This window comes from Elaeis guineensis, chromosome 4, assembly GCF_000442705.2.
Source record: "Elaeis guineensis isolate ETL-2024a chromosome 4, EG11, whole genome shotgun sequence".
NCBI lineage: Eukaryota > Viridiplantae > Streptophyta > Magnoliopsida > Arecales > Arecaceae > Elaeis > Elaeis guineensis.
In genome coordinates, this window is record NC_025996.2 from 112,812,486 (window position 1) to 112,824,400 (window position 11,915).

An 11,915-nucleotide genomic window follows, 5' to 3' on the forward strand; every position below is an offset into this window, starting at 1 on the left:
GCCAAAAGCAAGCTTCAGTGACATTATCTAATCTAGGGTGCTGACATTATCTAATCTAGGGTGCTAATTAGATGTGTACATTACACTAACAGACTATGGTACTGAGTTTATGTCATTTTTAATTGTCCACTCATTATTATAGTATCATTCATAATGATATCACAACAATCATACTTATTAACACCATCAATAAGATTGGACAATAGTAATAATCACTTAAAATAACATCTTCAGAATTGAAAACAAACTCGATGATTCCTAATGTTAAAACTGGAACAGACTTCCATCTCTTACATTTAGGAGTCTCTTACTGTTTACAAACCTTCTACTATCTCGAAGTTTTTTGCAACCATTTGCTGATTTCTCTTTTAAATTTGTTTGGGTTAGCCTGAGACTTCTTGATCAAGTCACTCAAAATTTATACTCAACTTCTGATACTAGCTATCGAAGTTAGGTCTGATAACATTTTCACTGTCTAACAGTGAAGAAAGCGATAATTTTCTAGCTATTTCTGAAAAGAGAATAATTGACCTATCAGTATATGAACTATTTTAAGCCTAAAGATTTAGACTTTAGTCTAAAGATTCTCCCACTATTTTATATGAATTGATAGCCTCTACCTCCACACAGACTGTATATAGGCTCAAGAATGGCTCAGTCAACCCATATGCACCTATAGGTAGGTTCTTAATCAATTGTTTCTCCAAACAACTTCTAGTATTTAATTTAGCCTCAGATTTCATTTCAATAGATGATGGGCCTCCACTGAAAGTCCCGATTAGGTCAAACCATTAACATGAACCTACTCAATGATTCTAACCAAAGAATGATCAGGCCGGAGAATGGCTCGATCAACCCAACCATTCATTAGATAGTTCAATAGAGTCATCATATGATGAATGATAATTTCATTATTCAGAGAGAACACCAGACGGATAGCACCTGCAATATCAATCAGAAATAATGGATCCATTATCATTCACCTTAATGGGAGGCTATGATCTAGTTATCACCATAACTAGCTCATTTTTAGGAATCTAATAATTTAGAAAGTTTAATCAATTTTGAGAACAGAGAAGAAAAGATCAATCAGTAGATCACAATCCTCCCACTGACTTCACCAAGTCACTGAATCGGATTAGGTCATGCTAATTGAACTGGCACCTAGATCAGTCACACTGATCAACCTTAATGGCATGGGCTAACTCGAATCACTTAGCGATCTAATCAAAATCTAATTCAGCAAATTGGCCAGATAAGTGAGATTGATAGGAGGGTCTGCTAAACTTGCCTTAAACACCATCGAAATGGCCAGATAAGCCACTTTCAATTAAAAACCACCGGTCGAAATATCAAACTTACCTTAAACACCAATTGGTTAACTAGTTTCAATTTGACCAACTTAATAATTCGAGTTCAACCACTGAGCCACAATCAAAATCCATTTGATCTAATCAAAGACATGGATTTAACCATCTACAACTATTGTATTAGAGAAATCCTGATTAATCTAATTCAATATTTGGTTAGACTTAATCAATTTCTCTACATAGTCAATCAATTCTTTGATGCACCCTTAGGTCTAACCCAATTAAAGAGGACCTGATTTGAGCTAACCTATGCTTCATATTTTATGCAATATAATTAGATCTCAAATCACAATTCTAAATCTATTCAGTTCAATACTTAATTTTTAATTAAGTTTTTGCATCAACATAGTTAAGGTTTCGAAATAATTTCTTATGTAAATCTTTTACACTAAATCATAAAATCTTTTAGATCAGATCTAAACTTTCATGATTTTAAATCAAAATAATTTTGATTAATCAAAATCAAATGTGATTAGTTTTTTCACAACTTGCATCACATACAACAATACCTAAGATTTTAAGATCTAGGATTTTGCAAGAAAGTAAATTTTCTCCTTTCGCTTGTTTCTTTATGGAACCTCACAGTGGCACCCCTACACGCCAGAAGAGCACCTCATTGAATGAGAAGAGAGGGTCATGTAACCCTACTTGCTCTTATGACCAAACAGACTGGTGATTATCCAATTCGGATACTTTGCTATTTAGAACATCTAATCTAATTCACATATCATATATACAAAAATTTAGATCTAATCTAAATTATATGAGATCTAATTTTACATTAGATCATATCTAAAATTAGATCATAACACATCTCATGCATTACTAAATCTAGATTTCAACCCTACATGCATATATGTTCATGTCATAATGAACCTGGCTTTAATACCATTTGAAGGGAAGCATTATGGTTTCGTGTATGTATTTTTAAAAAATTTACAGTGAAACATATATAGATTAAACAATTTAATCTACAATACATGCATAAATCAAATCTAAAACTATCATACAGAATCTATAGCATGAACTAATATGTATGTATATAAATCTGAAATCTAAAATTCAGCAAGTATAGATCATATCTATATGTAATTAGATCACATCTAAGTTATATTTAGATCATATCTAAATATAAATTGAGTTCAAAACTTAATACCTGAGTGCGAATAGCAGATCACCGTATCTAAAATCTGTAATAGTTGGTTCTTCATAATGTTCGACAGCCGCACATATGTCCAGCCTCTATGGGTATCCACGCGAAGCCCTTATGCTGATCGATCTCTCCGGAAGTGTTAGCTCATGAAGATACCATGCTTTGACTGATCTAAGAGGAACATGATGAAGATGAAGAATAAAGAGACCCTCTTCTTTTCTTTCTGGATCCACGCATCAAATCTCTACGATAGAGATCAAGAGAAGAACCCTTTCTTCTCAATTCTCCCACGTACAAGAAAGAACCTTTCTCTCTTCCTTCCATGGCTTTAAGAAAAACTTTTCTTTTTTGATTTTTCATGATAAAAATCAGATCTAATCTGATTTTTCATGCTAAAAATCATATGGATTCTCATATTTTAGAAAAATCCAAAAGAGAGATCCAAAAAAAGAATCATTCTTCTCTCTCCATTTTCTCTTTGATCTAGAACTCTAGGAAGCCCCAAACACCCAATCAATTTTTTTTGGCATTTCTTCTTTAAATCCTCATGTTAAAAATTAGATCTAATCTGATTTTCATCCTAGAAAAAAATAGAGAAAAAAATCTGAAAGAAGAACTCTTTCTTCTTCCTTCTCTTTCTCTCATTGGGAAGAACCTTTCTTCTCCAATTTTTTGCTATAGAACTAGCAAGAGAAGTCCTCTTTGATGCCCAAGAACTAGCAGCAAAAACCTCATAAAATCATTCCAAGATGGAGAGGAGAAGAGGGGTTGGTGTGTGGAGTATGGGGCATCCAACTCTTGGACGCCCCTCCTTTGTTCTTGGCAACAACAAGAAGGGAAGGATGCCCCTTATCTCACACACAGAAGAGAGGAGAAGGGGTGCGCCATCTAATTTTGGGTGTGAGGAATTCCACGACGAAAGGTGTGGGGCATGAGGATTAAATAGATGGGTGGTTTAGGAGTTGGTTCATTTCGATTTCAAATAGGATTCGAGAACTTGTTCCAACTCTAACTAATCCTTGGACCCAATCCTAACCAATTTAGGAATTAGTTATAACAGACTAACTAATTAGGTCTTAGTCCAATTATGAAACCAATTAGGCCCCAATCCAATTAAGAATTAGTTAGATTAAAATCCTATTGATCTAGAGATTGATTCTTGATAGATAATAGGGAAGCTATTTGATAATAGGACTTGATCCAATCAAGCCTCTTATCAAACAAAATTTGATCCAATCAAAACTTATATAAAACTAATTGAATCTCATTCAACTTAGAATTTGATTTGCATCCCTGAGATCAATTGGAACAAATCCTGTTATCTAATAGGGATGCATCCAATCAATCCAAAACCAACCTAATTGAATCCAATTCAATTAGATCTAATCCAATCCCTATTGCTCAATCAAATTGAGCCAATTAACAACCATATTGTTAATTAATTATTTCTCTAATTTATCAACCATTAGTAAATAATTTATTACAACTTTTGTAAAGGTTTAATCATTAATCACATGGATAATTAAACCCTTCAACAATTAATAATCATCGATCAGTATTTAAACAGACAGATACTTCTATATGTGTGATCCCATAGGTTCGAACCTAAGCCGGTAGTATAAGAATAATTTTGTACTAATTGATATTACCATCTAGCAATGATTTTCGATGTCTAAATAGGCCGAATATATGCCTAGCAATACTTTAAAACCCATATGGATATAATTACCGTATAATTCATCCCTTTGACTTTCGATGCTCAAAGACGACTAAGGGTTAAACTGTCAACCCAGAATGAATGGTCCACATTGTGTTTCAATATCAAAAATCCTGTGACTCCTCATTAGGACTACTTTGGCCAAAGTTTACTAAATTAAAATACAGTGATACATCATCTCCAATTTTATATAGAGCGATCAATTCCATCTTGACTTGCACTTAAACTTCACAAGTACTTAACTATACCTAAAAATCTTCCGTCACTGAATTAAAAATTTAGATAGTCCAACACCAAAGTACGGTGAGTTGCTTGCAAGTTATCGAGGTGGCCTCAGGTTAGAGGAACACATATATCCATATCCCATCAGAGCAACTCTTGACAAAAAGTGCTCCGGAGATGATCACGCTCAGTAAAATGTACTCCTACATATCATCCGTATGTTATATCCGTGTCTCCACATGCCTTGGTTAAGAGGACAATCAACTAATATGGCACACAACGACCAACACTCGATACAATTATCATCCTTGTAATAATTGTATCATTTGATCGCGAGCAGGATTTAAAAACCACACGATAAATCCTCCTTTATCATTTTGGAAGTAGCTCTAAGGACTTCATCATAATATATGAATTTTATTTAGGAAGATATATTTCTTATGATGAATATGCCAGATAATATTTATCAATTTTATAATTCATATACATGTATGGAGTACAATCATTTACAATCTAGATGATTGATTTTAGGACATATTTTTCAACAACTCCCACTTAGACTAAAGTCAATCAGATTGATATCGAATATCCATCTTCTATTTAAGATCATCAAACATATTAGATCCGATTGCTCTAGTCAATGGGTCGGCTAAGTTCTCCTTTCGATCGATCTTTCTAAGGTTGACTTTATTTCGATCTTATCGAATAAGATGATAGCGACGCAAAAAGTATTTGGTTCACAGATGGAACATTGGTTCTTCAGCTTGAGGTGTGGCTCCAGTATTGCTGTCAATATAGAAGGACTGCACCATCAACGGAGGGTGCCACTCCAGCTCGCTAATTAACTTCCATAACCAAATAACTTTTTTACCAGCATCAAATATCACAAAGAACTTTATATCGAAAATAAAATTGACTACTGAATACTGTCTGAAATCCTTCCAGCATGTCACTCCTCTTTTAGCATAAAAACATAACCTGAGACAACTTTGTCATTTCGATCTGACTAAAAATTAGAATCAATATTGTATAAGTTTTCAGTCAGATTCTCCATAAACGTGTTGGAAAATATGTCTCAAAAGCCAATCATCAATCTGTTGACGGTTAAGCAACATTGTATTGTAATTGATTTGTTAATAAATAAAATATATTTTTGATATTTTCATCATAAGTTTTCATCTTCTAATGAACTCTGTTGTTATGATGAAGTCCTTAGGACTATTTAGGTTCGATAAAGAGAGGATTTATCGATTAGTCCTTAAAATTATTCACGACCAAATGATAGGCTGTTAATAAAGATGACAGCTTCTATCGAGCATAGGTCGCTGTAGGCCATATGGATTGGTTGTCCTCTAAACTAAGGAGTATGAAGACACTGGTATGGCATACAGATGAGATGTAAGGGTACATCGTCATTGAACATGATCAACTCCAGAATATTCTGCTGTCGAGAATGTCTCTGATGGGATATAGGTATAAGTGTCCCTTAGACCTGAGATCACCTCAGTGACTTGCAAGCAACTCACTGTGCTTTGGTACTGGACTAACTGAATTTCTAATTCAGTGATGAAAGACTTCTGGGCACAGTCAAGTACTTGCGAAGTCAGAGTGTGATCAAGATGAGATTGACCACTCCAAGAGTTGGACAAGAATGAGTCGCTGTATTTCAATTTAGCAAAATCTTGGCCAGGATAATCCATCAGATGGATTTGATATTTTGAAATATAATATAGACAACCTGATCTGAGTTGACAGTTGAACTCTGAAGTATCCTATGAGCATTTTGGTCAAGGGGATAAATTATATAGAAACTATATCCGCATGGGTTCTAAGGATGTTATTCTACACATTCGACCTATCCAGTCGTTGGGTACCATTGCTAGATGGTCACTTCGATTGGTATAGAAATTTATTCCTATACTATCAGCTTAAGTTCAAACCTATGAGGTCACACACATTAGAATTCATGATCCGATCGGATGGTTGATCAATGATTAAGAATCATTCTAGGGTTAAACGATCAATATAATTGACATTTAATCTAGTGCAAGTGTTGCAGGAGGATCGATTAGCAATTCGATTGCTAATTGACTTAATTTGATTAAGCCAAAGGCTGAGATTAAGTTTAATTAAATATGATTTAATTGGATTTAGTTTGGACTTGATTGGATCAAGTCCAATTGATTTACTGGATAAGTCAAGTGTAAGAAAAAACTAGTCCTAGTTCAAATAGGACTTGGGTCAACCTAATTTCTAATTTGATTAAAAAATTAAATCAGATTTAAATCTAAATTAATCTGATTAAATTAGGCTCTTAATTGGGTTAAAACCTATTTTAATTAGGTTGATTTGATTTTGGTTTGATTTGATTTGAGAAACCAAATTTGAACAAGTCATAGATTGAATCCTAGTAAAACTAGGATTCCACCTTGCGCCACCTTAGCCACGCCCACTCTCTCTTATTTTGTGCGACAAAACCCTCTCTCTCAGGTCTTCATGCATGCCCAAAATTTTTTTCTCTTTCTCTTTTACATGGAATGTGGTTGTGGATCAAGTCAAAGTAGGAATTAGTTTGGATTTCAAATTCTATGAGATAGAGTTTTAAGAAACCAAAACTCCTTCTTATGGTACTGATTTTATCTAAATTTTTTTTGAGATTTTTGTGGATTTTATGGCACATAATATGCGCCCTTTGCTGGTGGTCTACAGTAAAAAAAGGAGGGGACGCCCAAGAGTTGGGCGCCCCTTGTCTTGCCATGTTTGGATAATCCTTAACTAGGTATTTGACCTAGATAAGAACTCTATCATATCTCTCTATTTAAAATGAATTTCTTCATAAAATTTTCGTGAAAAATAGAGAAAAGAGAGACCTTTGGAAAATCCAAAAATCAGAGAGAAAGAAGATTGGGGTATGAAGATACAATAGACACAAGACTAGGTGTCTAGGTGAGAGCAAAGAGAAGAAGAAGAGGGTCTTCTTCTAGGATTGCTGTGTTCACCTCTTCCCTTCCTCCATCTTGAGTTTTCTGAGAGTGTCTCAGATCTAAACTCCTTCTCTAACTTCTCATCTTTAGAAGAGTCCAAATCAAGAAGAAGAAGGCATTTGATCGACCATCGAAGAAGGATCAGCGCAGTACTAGCATACTGTGCTGATTTTCTGGATCAGAACTTCTGATCATGATTCGTGGGCTCGTATGGATGACTCCTAAAGGCTGGATGCATGTGTGGCTCACAACATTATCCTCAAGCCCAGATCAGTAAAGTTAGAACGTCTAACTTGCAAGGTAATAGATCTGATCTATTATATTTTACATATATTAGATGTAGTATAGAAACATGTTGATATGATCAACATGTAGTACTTGCTCTTCATATTTTAATTTTTAATTTAATATCATGTAATAATCATGTAATAGGATCTTAGATCTAAAGATTCTCTGATTTTATAAGATAAATTATGATTTATTTTAGTCTTCCGCTCCTGATCTTGAAGAAATTTCAAGATCTAATCCTGAAATCTAGATCTGGTTCTTTCAATTGGTATCAGAGCCTAGGTTATTTATTACATGATTATATATACATATTTAGATTATTTCTTAGATTAGATCTAATTTATAATCTGATTGTTAAATCTAAAATTAAAACTATCTAATCACAAACTGTAGGTTGTCCTGCTGTAAGGTTTACCCCTTACAGTGCAAAGGTTGTCCTAATTCGTGTAGATCTATCTTTAATCATAAATTTATTAGATATGATCTACATTAAATTTATGATTTATTAGATTTAAAAAATATTTAAATCTAAAATAAAATCTCTTTGTTAATAATTTTCACACAAAGAACCATCATATATTTGTCTGAAAAATTTGCGCAGTTTAAAGTTAAAATTATTTTAATTATATGAACCTGTTTAGACTAGATCTAAAGTAGTTTCATACTTATTTCACTTGCATTTTGATTATAAATCAAACATGCAACTTGATTGGTAGAACCATATTGTAAAAATATTTTACAAATATAAAAATTATTTTCGAAAAGCCGAACCCCAATCCTCAGCCCAAAACTTAATTGAGAATTAAGAAGCTGTTTGATTAGGTTCTAGGATTTTGAATTGAAGAACCTAAGACACAAACCATAACACATTGGGTTAATGGGTTAATGGACATTAAGTCCATTAATTGAGTTAGACCTAAGGTTAGATTAAAGATGAACTTAATTAGAGAATTGACTAAATCTAATCAATTGTTGTCTTAGATTAGGTCAAGGATTCTGTAGATCAATTACAAAAGTTGTAGTTGGTCAAGTCCATGTCTTTAACGAGAACCAAATGGACTTGATTTTTGATAAGTGGTCTAGCACGAACTGTTAGGTTAATCTAATCGAAACTAATTAAACCAGTTGGTGTCTAAGATAAACCAGACCGATAGTTTTTAATTGGTAGCCCGCTTACCTGATCATTTATGATGGTGTCTAAGGCAAGCTTTGGTAGATCCTCCCACCGATCGAGCTTACCTGGCCTCTTGATGAAATTATGTTTTGATCAGATCACTTGACTATTCGAGCTGATCCATGTCAGCTAGGTAAATCAGTGTGACTGATTTAGGTGCTCCTAGACCAGCCTTTTAATGGTCTCCCTTAAGCTGACTTGGTGAAGCCAATGGGAGGATCATGATAAGCTGGTTCATCTGACCTCCTTCTCTAAATCAATTAAATCTTCTAAAATTATTAGGTCCTTAAAATGAAATAGTTATAGTGATAACTAGATCATAGCCTCCCATTAAGTGAATGATAATGGGTCCATCAGTTGGATAATCATTGGAGGCCCAAAGGCCTGATGCTTATCGGCTGATGAAATTATCATTCATAATATGATTTTTTGACTGCATCTTTCTAAATAGTGGTTAGGTTAGCCAACCAAAATTGAGCCTAATCATTCATTGGCTAGATGGCCAAGTATGGTCATGTTAATGGTTAGACCTAACCAGACCTTTTCAGTGGAGGCCAAAGCCTACTGATTAGGGACTGGGGTAAAAATAAAATTACTAAAAATTGTTTAGAGAAATAATTGGTTATGAACCTACCTTTAGATGTACATGGGTTAGCCAACCAAAGTTGGGCTTGTGTGTAGTCTAAGTGGATTCCAGTACCCATTAAGAAATTAGAGTAATTCCTCAAATTGGAGGTAGAGGCTACCAATTCGAATAAAATAGTGGAAGAAACCTTTTGATTAAAATCCAAATCTTTAGGTTTAATGAATCAATTACTAATTAGATTATGGTATTTCTTTGTGCAGATATGTCACTTCCCTATCGCTTCGATCATTATTGGATAATGATAAGTTGGTGGGACCCAACTTCAATAGCTGGTACCGAAAGTTGAAGATAGTCCTGGAGTATGAACAGATCCTATATGTGATAACAGATCCTGCACCTGAGGAGCCAGCTGCCAATGCACATGAAACAGTCAGAGACACTTACCAAAAGTGGCTTAGTGATTGGACCACGATGCGCTGCATCATCTGGCTGCCATGAGTGATGAGTTCAGTCGCAGATTTGAGACGACTCAGCCAAAGGACATGCTTTAAGTGTTGGAGGATGCCTTTGGCACATCCGATGATGTGGAGAGGTACAAGACTAATTGTGCCATCTTTAACGCCAAAATATGGGATGGTGCCTCTGTCACTGATCATGTATTGTACATGATTGAGCTAATGGAGTGTTTAAGCGAGCTCGACTTTCCTTGCATGAGCAGCTTGGGAAAGATGCAATACTGAACTCGCTGCCCAAGTCTTATCTCCCATTCCTCACTCATTATAGAATGACAAAGCCTGAAGTAAACTACTACAGATTACTAAGGTTGCTTCAGAACTTTGAGAAGGATCACCAACTCCACAAGGAGTCGGTGAACTTAGTGGGAGGTTCGTCTTCTTGTTCTCGACTCTTTAAGAAAGAGAAGAAGAACAAGAAGAAGAAAGTGAAGAAGGTGCAAGTTCAGGCTGAGACATCAGTGCAGGACCAGACCAGAAAGATCAAGCCCGATAAGAGTCAAGTTGAATGCTTCTTTTGCAAGAAGCGAGGGCACTGGAAGAGGAACTATCCTCAGTACATTGCCTCCCGGGACCCGAACAGGCAGAGAAAGAAGCAAACTGTTGTTGGGCAAAGTATTTATAAGATAACTCCTTGTAATTTCTCTATTTATGATATAACTGACTGGATATTGGATACCGGTAGCCCTTACCATATTTGCAATTCGTTGCAGGAGTTGCAGGTCAGTAAGAGATTCGAACAAGATGAGAGGTTCCTGAACGTTGGAGATGGAAGACCAGTTTCAGTTCTAGTTCTAGCATTAGAAATCTTGAAACTTATATTTGAGTCCCATACCATTGTTCTTAATGATTGTCATTTCTGTCCCAGTTTCTTTTTAAATATTTTTCTGTAGGCCTTCTGGCCAAAAATGATTATGAAATTTCAATAAAGAAACAAGTTTATAATATCATTATGAATGGTGTTACTATATTTTATGGATATTTGAACAATAATGTATATATGTTATCACAACCTGTTAACATAGTCTATTCTATTGGCAAGCACTCTAGATTAGAGAGTGTATCAGATATCTACTTATGGCACTGTAGGCTAGGTCATATAAACAAGAACAAGATAAATAGATTGACTCAAGAGGAAATCTTCGAAGTCAGTAATTGTGAATCACTTCCAACCTATGAGTCCTGTCTTCTTTATAAAATGACCAAGTCACCTTTTACTGAAAAAGGTGAGAGAGCTACTGAGCTCTTGAAACTAGTACATACTGATGTATGTGGGCCCATGAGCATAAGTGCTAGAGGTGAATATTTCTACTTCATCACTTTCACGGATGATCTATCCAGATATGGATATGTCTATCTGATGAAACATAAGTCGGATTCATTTGAAATGTTCAAACGATTTTAAAGTGAAGTAGAAAAATAAACTGGAAAGAGTATTAAAACTCTTCGATCTGACCGAGGAGGGGATACCTTTTTGGTGAGTTTCTCACATATCTAGGAGAGAATGGGATTCTCTCCCAATGAACTCCTCCAGGAACACCACAGCATAATAGTATGTCTGAAAGGAGAAATCAGACTCTGTTAGACATGGTCCGATCTATGATGGATTTTGCCAGCTTGCCGATATCCTTCTGGGGATATGCACTCGAATCGACTTGTTATCTGTTAAATAGGGTTCCAAGTAAGTCTATAATTAAGACTCTATATGAGATATGGACATGGCGTAAGCCAGCACTTTCACACCTTAGGGTCTGGGGGTGTCCGACCTATGTCAAACGGTTAGTTACAGATAAACTCGGACCTAGGTCTGACAAATGCACATTCATTGGGTACCCCAAAGAGACCAAAAGATATTTTTTCTATCATGCTGATGAACAAAAGGTGTTCGTCAGCCTTAAAGCAACCTTTT